Source organism: Lineus longissimus, chromosome 1 (assembly GCF_910592395.1).
Source record: "Lineus longissimus chromosome 1, tnLinLong1.2, whole genome shotgun sequence".
Classification (NCBI taxonomy): Eukaryota; Metazoa; Nemertea; class Pilidiophora; order Heteronemertea; family Lineidae; genus Lineus; species Lineus longissimus.
In genome coordinates this window covers 10,622,848-10,637,608 of record NC_088308.1, presented here as the reverse complement: position 1 = coordinate 10,637,608, position 14,761 = coordinate 10,622,848, and the positions used below count along the sequence as shown (strand labels likewise).

The window sequence follows — 14,761 nt, the reverse complement described above, 5'->3', positions numbered from 1 at the left end:
GTGGATTCTAAATCTACAGAGCCACCCCATCTCAGGAATATACTTTTTGATAATTTGTTTACAAAAATAAGCTAGTGTAGAACTTGTTTTTCTGTTGGCTAAAATATGGTATTAGTAGCAACAAGAATTTACCAAGTTACTTTTACAGTATATTTCTATCCATTTACACATGCGCATGAAGCATGAAGGCATGGGCCAGGCTAGCGGGGCGTAGCTAGTTGGGCATTCATCCCTGCAGAGGTAACCAAAAATATGTTTTTGACCGTGATTTTGGCCGCAATACATGTATTTCAAAACGTGTCATTTTGCCCCCTCCCCCAACACCCATAGCTAGCTACGCCCCTGTGAAGGAGTTCTTATTAATACGCTATGAAAAATTTTGTTCCAACTTCTGTCGTCGACCAAAGTTAAAGTCAAAGTCCTCAGGCATGTTGTATTCAAGAATCATTAAATAAATCAAAAACGTAATAGTTACCTGCATTACTAAGTATGTCATCTAGGATTGCATTTCCTTTCTGTAGTTCATGGAGTTTTACTTGGAATTACACCGCGTCTACCCGACGATAGTTTTATCATAATCATACTGTGAAAGTAGGCTTTAGTGATGGTAAATCTGGCTTATTATAAACCGCGAGATGCGGAATTCGAAATCGCGAGATGCCAACCTCGGTGGGAGTACCATCCGCCACATAATGTATTGCAAATATGGAATCTGAAAGGCGATCATTCATGAGACCAAGGCTATGATATGGATCTATCCTCATTTTGATTTACACTTCGATGCGGGAATCTTTTTTTCATTCATGGCACTGTCACAAACCAATTCTGTTCTCGCCGATTGTTTTCTCTTGACATTTCAGTGGGATTCCATACTTGCCGTGAAGCCACTCTCTTAGTTAAGGGTGAGATGTGTAATGATTTGCTTCGGTATGACTTGGCATTTATACCAGTGTTATCAGAAAAAGCTGAACATATACAATGTAGATTAACAAAACATTGGAAATCCCCGTGAGTGTTGCTTTTTTAAGTGGATTTCGGACAATGTGCATACGATAAAGCTTAAAAAAACACACTGAGTCATACCAAACACTGCTTGAACCAGATCGCACTGCATGCCATACCTCCTCGCGGTAGAACGCAAGTGAAAGAAGTTGATACTCAATGAATGGCCTCTTCAAAATAGTTTGCAAAGTAAAAACTTCTTAGGGCAGAAGAGGTGGGGTGCCCCCTCATCAGCTTCAGGAGGTGAAATTGGGATATGGAGTTTAGCTGCTACTATCCGCTGTCAGATATTATCGCTAAATTCCCTCAAAGCACATGTAGTTCCATAGTCTTTGTATTGTCTTACACCTAACTTCCATTAATGGAGAAGTTCACGGCAGCATCGGAAATGATGATTGTCATGCATGTCGATCCAGTGAGAGGTAGAAAATCCTGGGACAGAAAACAATCATTAATATCGCGATTTCGTGATTTCTCATATCGCGTTTTAAAAAAAAGTCGGTATATCTACTTCATAAGTTGATAATATACGTACATCATGCATTAATCTATTGCAAGCAGTGCTATTACATAGTTTCATTCATTCACAGCGTAGACCACCTTATATACTAAGTAATGTATATTGTGTAAACTGAGATGAAACATTAACTCATACTTCGGATGGATAGCAACAGAATGCATTTAGATATCAAAGAATGATACTATCAGAGCAGGGATTCTTCGGAATGCGCCAAATAACAATAAAAAAACAGTTGCCTAAAGGTCACAAAAACAACGTCCTTTGAGTAATAACAGTGACACATTTGAGCATTGTCAAGCAACCTAGTCATTCCTATGGTTACCTGGTTGGATACAGGTAGGTATTTGTTTAGAGACTTCAAAGCTACGTATTCTATTGATGCTGGGTATTTGTTTCGAATAACTATTGTTCTCGAACTGTTTTACGATCAGTTCGCCCATGTCCATCTCTAGAGCAATGTATGTACTGATGACGTCACGCGTTGGTCAGAAACAAAAAACGGATGTCATTTATTTAGTGAAAGTATTCAGAACACTTGGCCTTAGCCAGTTTTTCTGTAATACTCAGATGCATCGTCTGCTGCCGATATTTTGGTATTGTGTTCTGCATTATTTAGTGAAAGTATTCAGAACACTTGGCCTTAGCCAGTTTTTCTGTAATACTCAGATGCATCGTCTGCTGCCGATATTTTGGTATTGTGTTCTGCATTAAAAAAAGTCATGGAAGAATTTTGGAAGTTGACACCAAGATATCGTAAAATTATCACTTTTAACATGTATCACGAGAGAAGCAAAATAGGTAAGATTTTATATTGTTCCTTCCAAATCAAGCAATCACTGTAACCTATAATTGATTACAAGATTTTTGGCGAAAAAAAAAGAAGTTTTGGCCAGTTTCCTGCAACCTATATTGTGATTATCACAATCAGTTTCCAGTAAATAGATTATCAGGATAATCGAAAAGTAATTATCTGATATTTTTCATGATATTTCAGGTTTCTTGGATGGCTTTTAGGCCTGTTATATCTATCATGTATTTATATTGCATTTATATTGTATCTAGCGGTGTAACAAACTTAGCTTTACATCATATCAAGCTAACTAACAAAGCAGATATTTCGTGAGCGAGATATATTGTTCCATTTGGAGATGTTGGAGTTTAAAGCTGAACCGCTGTCAAATATACCTTCATAAATAGGAGATTGGAGAGGAACCGCGTTTGGTACACTTTAAATGCTTCAAGAGAGATGCATTCTATGAAAAGGCCTGACAATAACGTCTTGACACGACTAAGCCACTGGCCTCATGATCGTATTACCAATGCTATCAAGTAAAACACGGGTGGAGTGAAAAGAAAGGTACACGTACGCCAAAATATTTGTGTCTTTAGAAATAAGCGATGCCATCATATCACTTTATTTTGTTTGGTTTTTTATCGGACTTATATTTTTGCTTTGCTGCTTTGATGCTGTAACTTATTCATCCGAATGTGAAATTTCAGTGAGATTGGTATACTGAAATCTCAAATCCAGATAAACATATTGTCACGGCTTCAAAATCAACAAACCAGAATATACAGGGTTTCCCATCAGGTGACAAATTTGATTGAGAATCTCAATTTTTACTCCGCAAGACTTTTCTCTGATATTTAGTCCAATGATAGATTTTAACAGTACGAATTGTTTTAAGAATCACAAACAAGTTCAGAAATTATCCAAGCAACTTATGATGTGTTCAATCAATGTCCCTGTCTGCTGGATAAGAGCTGCCACACGCACACTGAAACGGGCAATTATATGTACACATATACTTGTATTGTATGCTCTGTTGATCACATCCGCTAGAATTAGCCTAATTTATCTCCGTATGTTTTGCTTGAGTTTTTTCTAATGTTCATGTATGTTGGTTGTCATTGTACATGTACACTCGATCCGATAGGTATATATCCCAAAAGGAAGTAGTCTGGGGATTCAAGTCTGGAGGGCGAAAGGAGCCAAGGATTGCCAGTCTGGCGGGATATACTAGTAGAAATATAATATGTTTCCAGGAAAGTAAGCCTACCGTTCGAGAAATTCCAGCGTGTTACATCAGCATAATTGAGCGGTGCCCCATCTTGTTGATATATGACTGTATTCATATCAACGACTAATCTGTATCAAAATGAAATGAAATCCTTTTGAACGCGAAGCATGCTTTTTTATTCGTCTTGGCAAGGACGAATAAAAAACAAGCGTGAAAAAATAAATCCGGCTGGTACATGTAGTTCGCGCTACAAAGTCTGCAAACGATGCGGACAAAGCATTTTTAAGAATGGACTAAAGTTTTTTGGGACACTCTCTTAGGTCTCGTTAGGGAGTTTTTCCCAAATGTACGCGATGATGACGTGCCCCATTAACAGGGCGTAACATCTATTTTAAAATGCGTTTCCAAAGTGAATGCATGAGGACAACCCATTTGTGTCGTATATCACTGGAAACGCCCGATTCCCCTGATTCTGCAGGATGTTAAATCGGGCATTTTATTTTTTTAAATAAATCATAAGCGTCGCATTTGCTCCTAGCTATGTTCACCACCCCAAATGGCAATATTGCCGATTGGGCCGGACAATCACGAAAACCCCCAAATATTATACATTTCTTCCTGAATAATTCTTACAGAGACCATTCTCCCATGAAAGACAGTTGCTTACGCTACACAAAAATCAAAAAAAAATCGAGGGTCAACCATTGAACTTTTGAGATATGTTGAATTTTGCACAAATCAGCGAAAAACGCACCAACTGGCACTGGACGGCATTTCAACACGGGGCCGACGCACATCTCTAGTTCAGTGTAAACATACGTCGGCAACAACAGTATAAATGCGTAGTTTCTTGTTAGTCGCCTATTGAGTAGCGCTCTAGGTTTCAGAAACTCCAAAAAAACATGTCTTTGCCAAAACAACTGCTAAATCAACGCTGACATACTGTAAGGACCGAGAAATCAATGATTTCAGGAACTACGGTTAAAAAAACTAGAATGATATGCTGGCGTTGATGGTTTTCAAAGAATACAAATAATTTAGTGTACTTTGCGCATCCATGTTTTATATGAGACCCTTGGTCAATAGGCCAGTGGCAGAGTCGAGTCGTGCTCTGTAACACCGTCCGGACATTTTATAGAATCTCTAAGGTGCACCACACGCTGCCTGCAGAGAAATGGTTTGCTTTCGGCTGTGCACTGGAGGGAATGGGTATACTCAGAAGAAGATTCATTAATGTACATTACGAACATTCCCGAGTACTGGAACCGGGAATGTTCGTATACTTCGGCCTTCGATCAGGGAAAGCATATTTGACCCATCAGCTTTAAATATAGACTAACATTTCGGGCTCAGCCAATAAAATGCATGTATTCTAAATATTTTCTGAATTGAATTCTGAATCCTTGTTCCAATTTTTCACTAGGCCGTTTGTTAAATATCTACAAAACTTGTAATTGAATTTGAAAGTTCCAAATTATGTATGTAAATATGTACTGAATATGAATTTCAACAACGCCGTTGTCTAGACAGATATATAAATACCATAAATAACAAGTTTCAGTTAATTCGTGCTAATATAAACTACACTACGGCATTGTTTATACTGAACTGCATTTCTCTTTTCCAGGACAACGAGTCATTATATGAACGGTGTACCCCTTTCAAGTGTTCCGATGCTTTTTCACACTACTGCAGCGGCAAACGTTCAAAATAATGGCTGGGTGCCATGGTACTGGAATAACCCCTTTGGGTAGATTGATCTTCTGTTCATTCACGTTAGCTCTACTCAAATTAAATGTATTGATCAAATTGGTTGTGATCAATGCACAAACTTCATCACGCTCATAATATCAACACAGAGAGGAAAATTAACACAAATCTCAGCAGACACTGGTACCGATGCGCGCCTCGTGCTTACGTTTATTTGCTCTTGTTGGTTTAGACCTATTGATCCCATCAAATCTGTTTCGTGGGGGGCGATGTTATCAAGACGTGCCCTGATAACCTGTTGATAAGACAGTGGAGCAATGGGAATTGAGGCCCAGGTGCGAGAGTGGGCTTTGTTTAAGGAACTGGTATAGGTTGTCTCACCAAAACCGCGGAGGTGGAGCTAGAATGTTGGCCAAAACCTCGGTATCTCAAACTGAATAACGAATGGTATGGTGTTAAATGCTTTTTGACTGCTTCCATATTTTGCAGCGGTTATGGTTGGCTAATCTATACTATAGGGAGTTGAATTGTTCATCTTGTCTGCGCACTATAATCAGCATCCAGGTTCCAATCTTCGATCCAAGTAGTGTATGATAAAGTCCTTTGCCAAGACCTATAAATATCAAAGTTTATTCTTTGCGTTCTAAAGGGGCATGTCATTCGTATTTACTAGTGGCTCAAGAAAAAAGAAATGCAGCTCTCAGTTAGCAAGCGCAACCTCAGAGTTGAAACTAGTGCGTTATTTAGGCCTACATGTACATCACACGTCCGTTACACGGTGTATTGTCTTTAATTCTAAAAAACATGAATTTTGAATGAACCGCACTTTACACTTGAGTGTAAAATGCACTATGCGCCAACCAAGCTTCGTTTTGAAGGCAGCCATGCTGATTCCTGGGGTTATAAGGTGATGTACTCATTCTTTCTACAAATACCACAAAATCAGGGACGTTGTAAATGTTTACCGCACTCTGGTGTTAATTCCTGCTTAATTGTTTTGAGGCAAACGTACAGACGTTGATAAAAGGAAAATATCGAAGAGATTTCCTTGTGCTGCTACCTCGAGAGCAGTTCTGCTTTATCCGATATGAAGGTTAACAGCCCTAGAAGTTAGAGTGCATATAAGCTTCCAACGCCAATCATCCAAACACTTCGAGATAAATCGCTCGTGCGTGCAAGAGAAATGGTTGCACCTGATGATACATATAAGTGGATACCATACTTTCATTCACTCCTTTGCCATTTCTCAACATGCTTACCAGAATCGTTATAGAGAGAGGCTCATCTATCAGTCCATATCAAGTTTCAGTTAAGATAGGGGCAGAATAAGGGCCGATAAGTTGGAATAAGGTAGTTGCTTTCTTGTTTTGCTCCAGAATGGTCAGTGCATCAAAAGTTTGTTGAAAACAGTTTTTGCAGACCGAAACACAGATGGGGGAAACATATATAGAACCGAGGGAACGTAGAAACCGGGACAAAGAACCCTGTTTTATGTCGGAGAAACATATAACAATGGAACATAGAACCCGGAGAACATAGGTTAGCACTGGTAGTGAGTCCGGAACCTTAGTTTCGCAAACAAAAACGAATACAAAACCAACGGAACTCAATGAAGGCATTAGCTTATTAACTCATGAAACTTTGATTCGGAAGTGTGATGCCACGGCAAAGCAGAACATGTGCCCTAGAGGATAGAGTTCACAGAATTGAATACAAGGAAGAAGAGCGCCATGTTGCTGGAACGTTGATATGGTCGCCAAACTGACAAGGATGATGCCATCACGCAGCACACGCTCACAAATATTCCGTAAAGGGTGGAAAATCATGTTTCTACATTTTCAAACAATATTCATCATCCCAAGTAGGTCTACCGATATCTAGTGTACGATCATTTCCGTGTCAACTGAATATAACTGAAGCATTAGCCGGATGGAACTATTTGTGCGTAATATAATCATATTCTAAATATATACAATATTAGTCAATCGTACGCGGTAGAGTGCAGTATGATGGAATGACAACCAAGATTTATGAAGTGACTGCTGTCAATCAATAAAGAGATAAATAATAAAAGCATTCACCTACCTTGCCTTATGACCATCAGCAGTGTACATATCCCTAAAAGGAGGGCTGCCACCGACCCTTCCAGTTGCATTCTGGCTGCATTCACTAGCGTGATCCTTAGTCGTATTTAGCTCGCACTAGAGGTTGCCCGTTGCCACGAAAGGTCTCCCATCCGGGTATTGTAGGATTGTAGCGAGTGCAACTCATTATCCAAGTAGTGACGAGGGGCTTGCAATCCGCGAGCAAAGCAGGCAAGCGATCGTGATCGATCTCACCGGTGATCACGGGAAGGAGCCAGTCTTTTGGAATCAGAATCCAGGCGAATGGCGATCATGTCACCTCGAGTAACGTTTCCAAAAGTTAACGGCTGCGATACTGATAATGGTGCCAGTGATGACATTGCTACCATCGATGACAGTTAGCTATGTAACTGTAGCGGGGTCTCTTAGCAACCAAACATGTAGCTAGCTATACAATATAGCTATATAATACGTTAGGCCGACCACTCCATAGTTTAAAAAAATGATACCAAACTGGAGGTATTAGTTGTCTACCAATATACTGCCAGAGTAGTAAATGTAGGGCAAAATGGGGGCGCCATGCCATGACAGTTAGCTATATCACTGGGTCTCCTAGCAACCAAACATGCAGCTAGCTATACGTTAGGCCTACCACTACATGGTGTAAGGACGTGGTATTGGTTGTATATTCTAAAACACCTGGATCAGTAACCATAACCACTTATGTTGGTGCAAAATATGGAGGCAGTTAAAAAACATTTCAAACCACATTATTCGTTTATTTCGTTTCCTTTGATTTGATTTGAGATGTTTTATGATACGTCACTCGGTATTGATTGTCTCACCGAAACCGCTCCGATGAGCTAAAACGTTGGCCCAAACCTCTGCTCCACCGCGGTTATGGCCTACATTTTAGCTCCGCCCTCGCGCTTTTGGTGAGACAACCAATTACGTCCAGTACGGTATCAATTCCTTAAACCCAGACACCGCAAGGGTAGAGCTAAAATGTAGGGCAAAACCGAGGCGCCTCGCCTGGGTTTTCAGCAAAATGACGGATCCACCTTAGTGGAGGCAACTAATACCGAAAGTGATGTATATCAATATCTACTGAAAAAAAAACACCTCAAATTAAACATCGAGAAATGTGATTTTGACTGGTTACGTACTTGTGTTTCCTTAAACCATAACCACTGCCGGCACAGTCCATCATACACTGTCAACAGCGGTACATTTTCCCCAATGTATTTTAAAATACCGGGTGCTGCATAACCAAACGGCGCCGCCGGTGGTGACCATTCTGGACGATGACAAGCTTTGCTACTGAACTAATAGTGTTGGAGTGTCATCCACTCGCGTTGCACCCTCACTACAGGGTGGTCCAGAATTGTTTTTCCCTGCACAATAGAATTCTACTGTGTATCCATTGTATGAGGGAAAATAATTCTGGGCCACCCTGTACAATGTAAAGGTGGCTTTGGGTGATTTCTTTATTTCCAAAAGTGAAGCGTCTTATCTTGTGTCAGGAAATAAAATCGAATACATAAGTTGAATCTTTAAATGGGTACGCCGTTCGTAATTATTGGCGGTCCAGGAAAGTAGACATGCAGTTACATGTGCATACATGCGGTTATTATGCACACGAATTACATGAAACTTGTTCCGTGGTATTTGTATGTCTGTCTACACCACGGCAATATGAAATTGGTATTTAGTACGTACTTACGCAATTGGAAATTTTCGAATGTTTATTGAACGGCGTAGACCTTTGATATTCTTTCATATGGGCAAAAAGGACCTATTAAAAACAATTTCTGTTTCGCCAAAATTATTAGAGCTTATCAGTAAGAAGAAAGGTATTTAAAGAGGAAAAACAATGTCTCATAAATGGCTCTCATGATAATTTTGAAAATATATTTTCAGATACTGATATTTTCATAATAATTTCATTTCAATGCAGATTTTTTTTTATCTAAGCATTTGATTAGGATGCTGGAAGACCACACACACAATAATAATTAATTAATGATCATATATCGCGAGCCCCGACCCAAAGGCTGCTTTTGGCCCGGTTTTACCTTCTTCAGAAACGTGTATCCTAAAACCTTTTCTATTGTTGATACACATGTAGCTGGTTTCTTTACAGTAGAAAATACAATATTATACATATTAGTCCCGGTACAGAACGTCTCAGAATTGGATCCAGTCTAAATTACCTTTCCGTCCGTGTCAGTGCCAACAAATTACATAACGCCATCTATCACTTCATCTCCCGGCATGCCGACTGATCGGATGTGAACATCAGCCCTAAGTCTCCTCCTTTCGTGACTCGTGATTGGTTGATTTAGGTTCACTTTATAGGTCGGTTTTGTGTCACTTTTCGGTTAGGTTACTTTATAATCGGGCAATTTCTATGGAATGCCAAAGCGGAATAAACTCAACACAAGAAAATATCTCAAGATTTTCAGAATTCCTACCAACACTTATCAAACTTCAACCAAAACTTCATAGAAATACCCCCAAAACAAAACAAAAAATGTTCGCAATACATTAGCAAACACCCTCAAGATCTAAAAAAAACACCTCAAGATACAGAAAATTCATCAAGAAAATGAACCTCTCAGAGGTACGAAGAATTCCTCTCAACATTGAAAAATTCCGGTAAGAAAAAAAATCTTTAAGGCACTACAGAAATTTTCCTAAACAGTCAAATACTTCCCTATAATACAAAAAGTATCCTCGAGGTCCGAAAGCATCCTCCAAGCGAAAAAGGGAACCCGCAGGAAAAATCCCTGCAAGAGCATAAAATTCCCATCAACATGTAAATTATGTCCCCCAAGGTCTCATTTGGGAGGGTTTTTTTTAATTCATGCTAACCGTAGTTCCTAAAAAACCATTGATTTCTTGGTTCTCAGTGTTTAGCAGTTGTTTTATTTGGAGTGTCTGAAACCTGAAGCGCTACTCAATAGGCTGCTAAACAAGAAACTACGTATTTTACTGCTGTTGCCGACGTATGTGTACATTGAACTTGGGATGTGCGTAGGGCCTGTGTTGAAATGCCGTCCAGTGCCAGTTGGTGCGTTTTTCGCTGATTTGTGCAAAATTCAATATATATCTCTTAAGTTCAATGGTTGACCCTCGATTTTTTTTGATTTTGTGTAGCGTAAGCAACTGTCTTTCACGGGAGAACGGTCACTGTAAGAATTACCCAGGAAGAAATGTTTAATGTTTGCGTTTTTCCGTGATTGTCCGGCCCAATTGACAATATTGCTTCAGAGCTAGGAGCCAATGCAACGCTTTTGATTTATTTAAAGAAATAAAACGCCGGATTTAATATCCTGCAGATAAAGGGTTTTCCAGTGATAAACGATACAAATGGGTTGTCTTCATTGATCTACTTTTAAATCTTGAGTGCATTTCTGTCTTGAGAATGTTTTATGTGTTGATCCACTTTTCATCTTTAGTGTGTTGCATAATGTTTGGAGTGGTTTTTTTTGTATTGAGTACATTTTTTTGTTTTGCGAATATTTCTGTTAAGTTTTTAATGTTGAAGTTTATAAAGTGTTGGTAAGAATTCTGAAAATGTTGAAACATTTTCTCATGTTGCGTTTATTCCGCTTTGGCATTGTGTAACTTGCCCGATGGCACAGACGTAGCGCGTCGGACTTCGGATCCGATGATCCCGAATGTGAACCGAAAACATTTTCGTTTAGTATAAAGAAATTGCGATAGATGGCGTATGGGCTGGCGTATGGAGATGGACATGATCCGAACCAAAAGTCGGGTCTGACGCTTCTCTCGTGTCCGCTTATTTCCTTCGAAGTTTCTATATTATACACGTAAATCAAACGGTCTAGACCCGACAATTTGTTATAGATTGTTACAAATACATTTGTAGCTTTAAATGATAAGTGTGGAAAGTTCTTAACTGTACTGTTCGAACCCCACTTTTCTTGTCCTTCCGTGGTTGCCTTGTTATCCAGAGATCCGGAGTTAAGACTCTGGACTGTAGTGTTTTCCTCTGTTTCATTTTGAGCCCAACGTGATGCAGAATACACCTTACACTGGGTCCAGAATCGTGAATTCTCGTCTTAATTCGAACAACTCACTCCTTTATCTCGCGTTTATCCCGACGAAGTATATGTGCATGCATGCAGAAACAAATCACAGTCCCAATGGCAATGGAGCCAGCGGCAGCATATATCCCCACTCGGTAACTCCCAGTGTGATCGAAGAGAAACCCTGCTAGTGCTGGTCCACTGCATCCGATCCCAAATCCTACAAGGCTAAACCCATACGCGCAATTCAGTCTCTCTAAACCGAAAAGTTCAATTAGCGTGAGTGGATAAGCATAGGCCAATAGTCCGGACATTAAGCCAAACACCACAGCAAAGGAGGCTAGTAACCAATAATGCGTCTGGTCAAAGGCGAATCCCAAAAGACTCAACCCCATTCCAGCGTGACCAACACCTAACGCAAGTGTCGGGTAAAACGAAATAAAATGAAAAAGAATTCCAAGAAAAAGCCTTGAGATGGTGGACGCTATCCCGGTCAAGGTCAGTAGTAACACGGCTTGTTCCGACGAAAATCCCCACAAAACTACGATGTGGGGTACAGTATTGAAAAAAATGGCATATTGACCACCGATGATCATACAGAAAACACCAAAAATCCCCATGGTCCAATTTTTGCAGAGGGAACGATAGAATGATGTCTCAATTCTGCCTGTCGATTTCTTCCAACGTTTGAAGTGCGGGTTGGGCTTCATTAGGGCTCCAACGACGCACCCTTGCATCGCAACACCGGCCAGGATCACCATAGCATCTCTCCCCGTGAAATATTCAATACAGTTGTGGATAATGAAAGGCAACACAAGGCTCCCGAAACCAACACCGCTGCAGACCACGCCAGTCGCAACACTTCGATACTTTTCAAAGTACAAATTGACCATAACGCCCGATGGAAGGGTTATCATGGCAATACCCATTCCTGAAAAAAAAGAGCTGTCGTCATTTTCAATAGATATGATCCATAAAGCTGAAATTGTTACATGTATAGGATCTCACATAATTGGAACATCCACTATCAACCTCAGTGTTCACACTTCTTGCACAAGGTACAGAACATGTACATGTAGTTCGTAACATTGTGTCGAGCGACGCGATATGACGATGATACGAAAACGTACTTGAACAAGCTGTGAATTTAATTCTGAAACAAGCATGAACTTTCGATGCGCGGTCGGTCTTATGTGCAATGAGTTTTAGAGTAAGGCACGAGCAGCCGATTCTTGGCAAAGAAAGACACCTGTTCATGAGGATGGCGTAGGAGAAGTAAAATAGTATAAGACTCATGGCAAAGAAAGACACTTTGGTACCTTAGGAGAAGTGCAAGAGCAGAAGATTCGTCGCAAAAAAGAAACTTACCATTAAGGATGCTGTACGAGAAGTGCAACAGCAGCAGACACATGACTGGGAATCCCGTAAGAGAAGTGCTAGAGCATGACACTTACCAATGAAAATTGCGCATTAGGAGAAGTGCAAGTGAATCTCACTTGAGGTATGAGATTGTGAAATATCGCATTAGTTTGAGGCAATGTTCTATGACGCCAAACGGGGGTGCCGTGCATTCTGTGTTGTATCATGTCAGATTTGATGTATCTTGATGTTTTGTTTTGAATTTCTGGTTATGCCTGGGTGACATTATTAAATTCTTCTTCTTCTGCTTTCAGACGTTACGCAACCATTGCATCATATGATCTGGTCATGTGCCGCGACCAAATCGGCTCTGTTCACTGGATGTCTTCGGCGGTTCCCCACAGCTAAATCTTCAGTGACTTTGGCTCCGGAGAATCCCGTTAGAGAAGTGCTAGAGCATGACACTTACCAATGAAAATTGCGCTTTAGGAGAAGTGCAAAAGAAGCAAATTCTTGGCAAGGGAAGACACTTGCCAATTAGGTTGCCGTGGAAGGAGTTGTAGATTCTTGGCCAAAAAAGACACTTATCGATGAAGAAGCCGTGGGAAAAGTACAAGAGCAGTAGTTCTAAAAGCCACTAACCAATGAGAATGTCGTAGTAAGTGCAAGGGCAAGAGTTTCTTGGCAAATAAAGACACTCACCAATGAGAATAACATGGAAGAAGTGCAAGAGAGAAGTACACGTAGTCTCTTGGTAATGAAATACACTTATCAATGGGAATACCGTTAGGAGATATGCAAGAGCAGTAGCGTTTTTTTGGCAAACAAAGACACTCACCAATGAGAATACCGGAGGAGATGTGCAAGAGCAGTAGTTTTCAGGCAAACAAAGCCACTCACCAATGAGAATACCGTAGGAGATGTACAAGAGCTGTAGTTTTTTTGGCATCCAAGCCACTCACCAATGAGAATACCGTAGGAGAAGTGCAAGAGCAGTAGTTTTTTGGCAAACAAAGCCACTCACCAATGAGAATACCGTAGGAGAAGTGCAAGAACAGTAGTTTTTTTGGCAAACAAAGACACTCGCCAATGGGAATACCGTAGGAGAAGTGCAAGAGCAGTAGTTTTTTTGGCAAACAAAGACACTCACAAATGAGAATACCGTAGGAGATGTGCAAGAGCAGTAGTCTTTTTGGCAAACAAAGACACTCGCCAATGAGAGTACCGGAGGAGATGTGCAAGAGCAGAATTTTTTTCTTTGGCAAACAAAGCCACTCACGAATGAGATTACCGTAGGAGATGTGCAAGAGCAGTAGTTTTCTGGCAAACAAAGCCACTCACCAATGAGAAGACCGTAGGAGATGTGCAAGAGCAGTAGGTCTTTTTTGCAACAAAGCCACTCACCAATGAGAATACCGAAGGAGAAGTGCAAGAACAGTAGTTTTTTTGGCAAACAAAGACACTCACCAATGAGAATACCGTAGGAGAAGTGCAAGAGCAGTAGTTTTTTGGCAAACAAAGACACTCACCAATGAGAATACCGTAGGAGAAGTGCAAGAACAGTAGTTTTTTGGCAAACAAAGACACTCACCAATGAGAATACCGTAGGAGACCTGCAAGAACAGTAGTTTTTTGGCAAACAAAGACACTCACCAATGAGAATACCGTAGGAGAAGTGCAAGAACAGTAGTTTTTTGGCAAACAAAGACACTCACCAATGAGAATACCGTAGGAGACGTGTACGAGCAGTAGTTTTTTTGGCAAAGAAAAACACTCACCAATGAGAATACCGTAGGAGAAGAGCAACATCTGCAGATTCTTGGCAAAGGAGCTGATGAGGAATCCAGCGGCAGTCATTGCACTGCCGATTATGCAAGTCCAACGGTGACCGATGCGGTCAACAATTATAATGGCGACTCCACCTGGAAACGACAAGTACTTTATTAAGTAAGGCGTCATTTGCTGGTTAAGATACATGCATATTTAGAAAGAATTCAGTGTGAACCTCAC

General features: G+C 40.4%; 1 long non-coding RNA gene across 1 annotated transcript in view; it reads right to left on the bottom strand.

Annotated features, from left to right (window-relative positions):
• Positions 1 to 7,664, bottom strand: part of LOC135488127 (uncharacterized) — a 29,051-nt gene extending 21,387 nt beyond the window's left edge. The window contains exon 1 of the long non-coding RNA XR_010446930.1: positions 7,339 to 7,664. This is a non-coding gene — a long non-coding RNA (uncharacterized LOC135488127). The remainder of the gene's footprint in view (positions 1 to 7,338) is intronic.
• Positions 7,665 to 14,761: the final 7,097 nt, after the last annotated feature.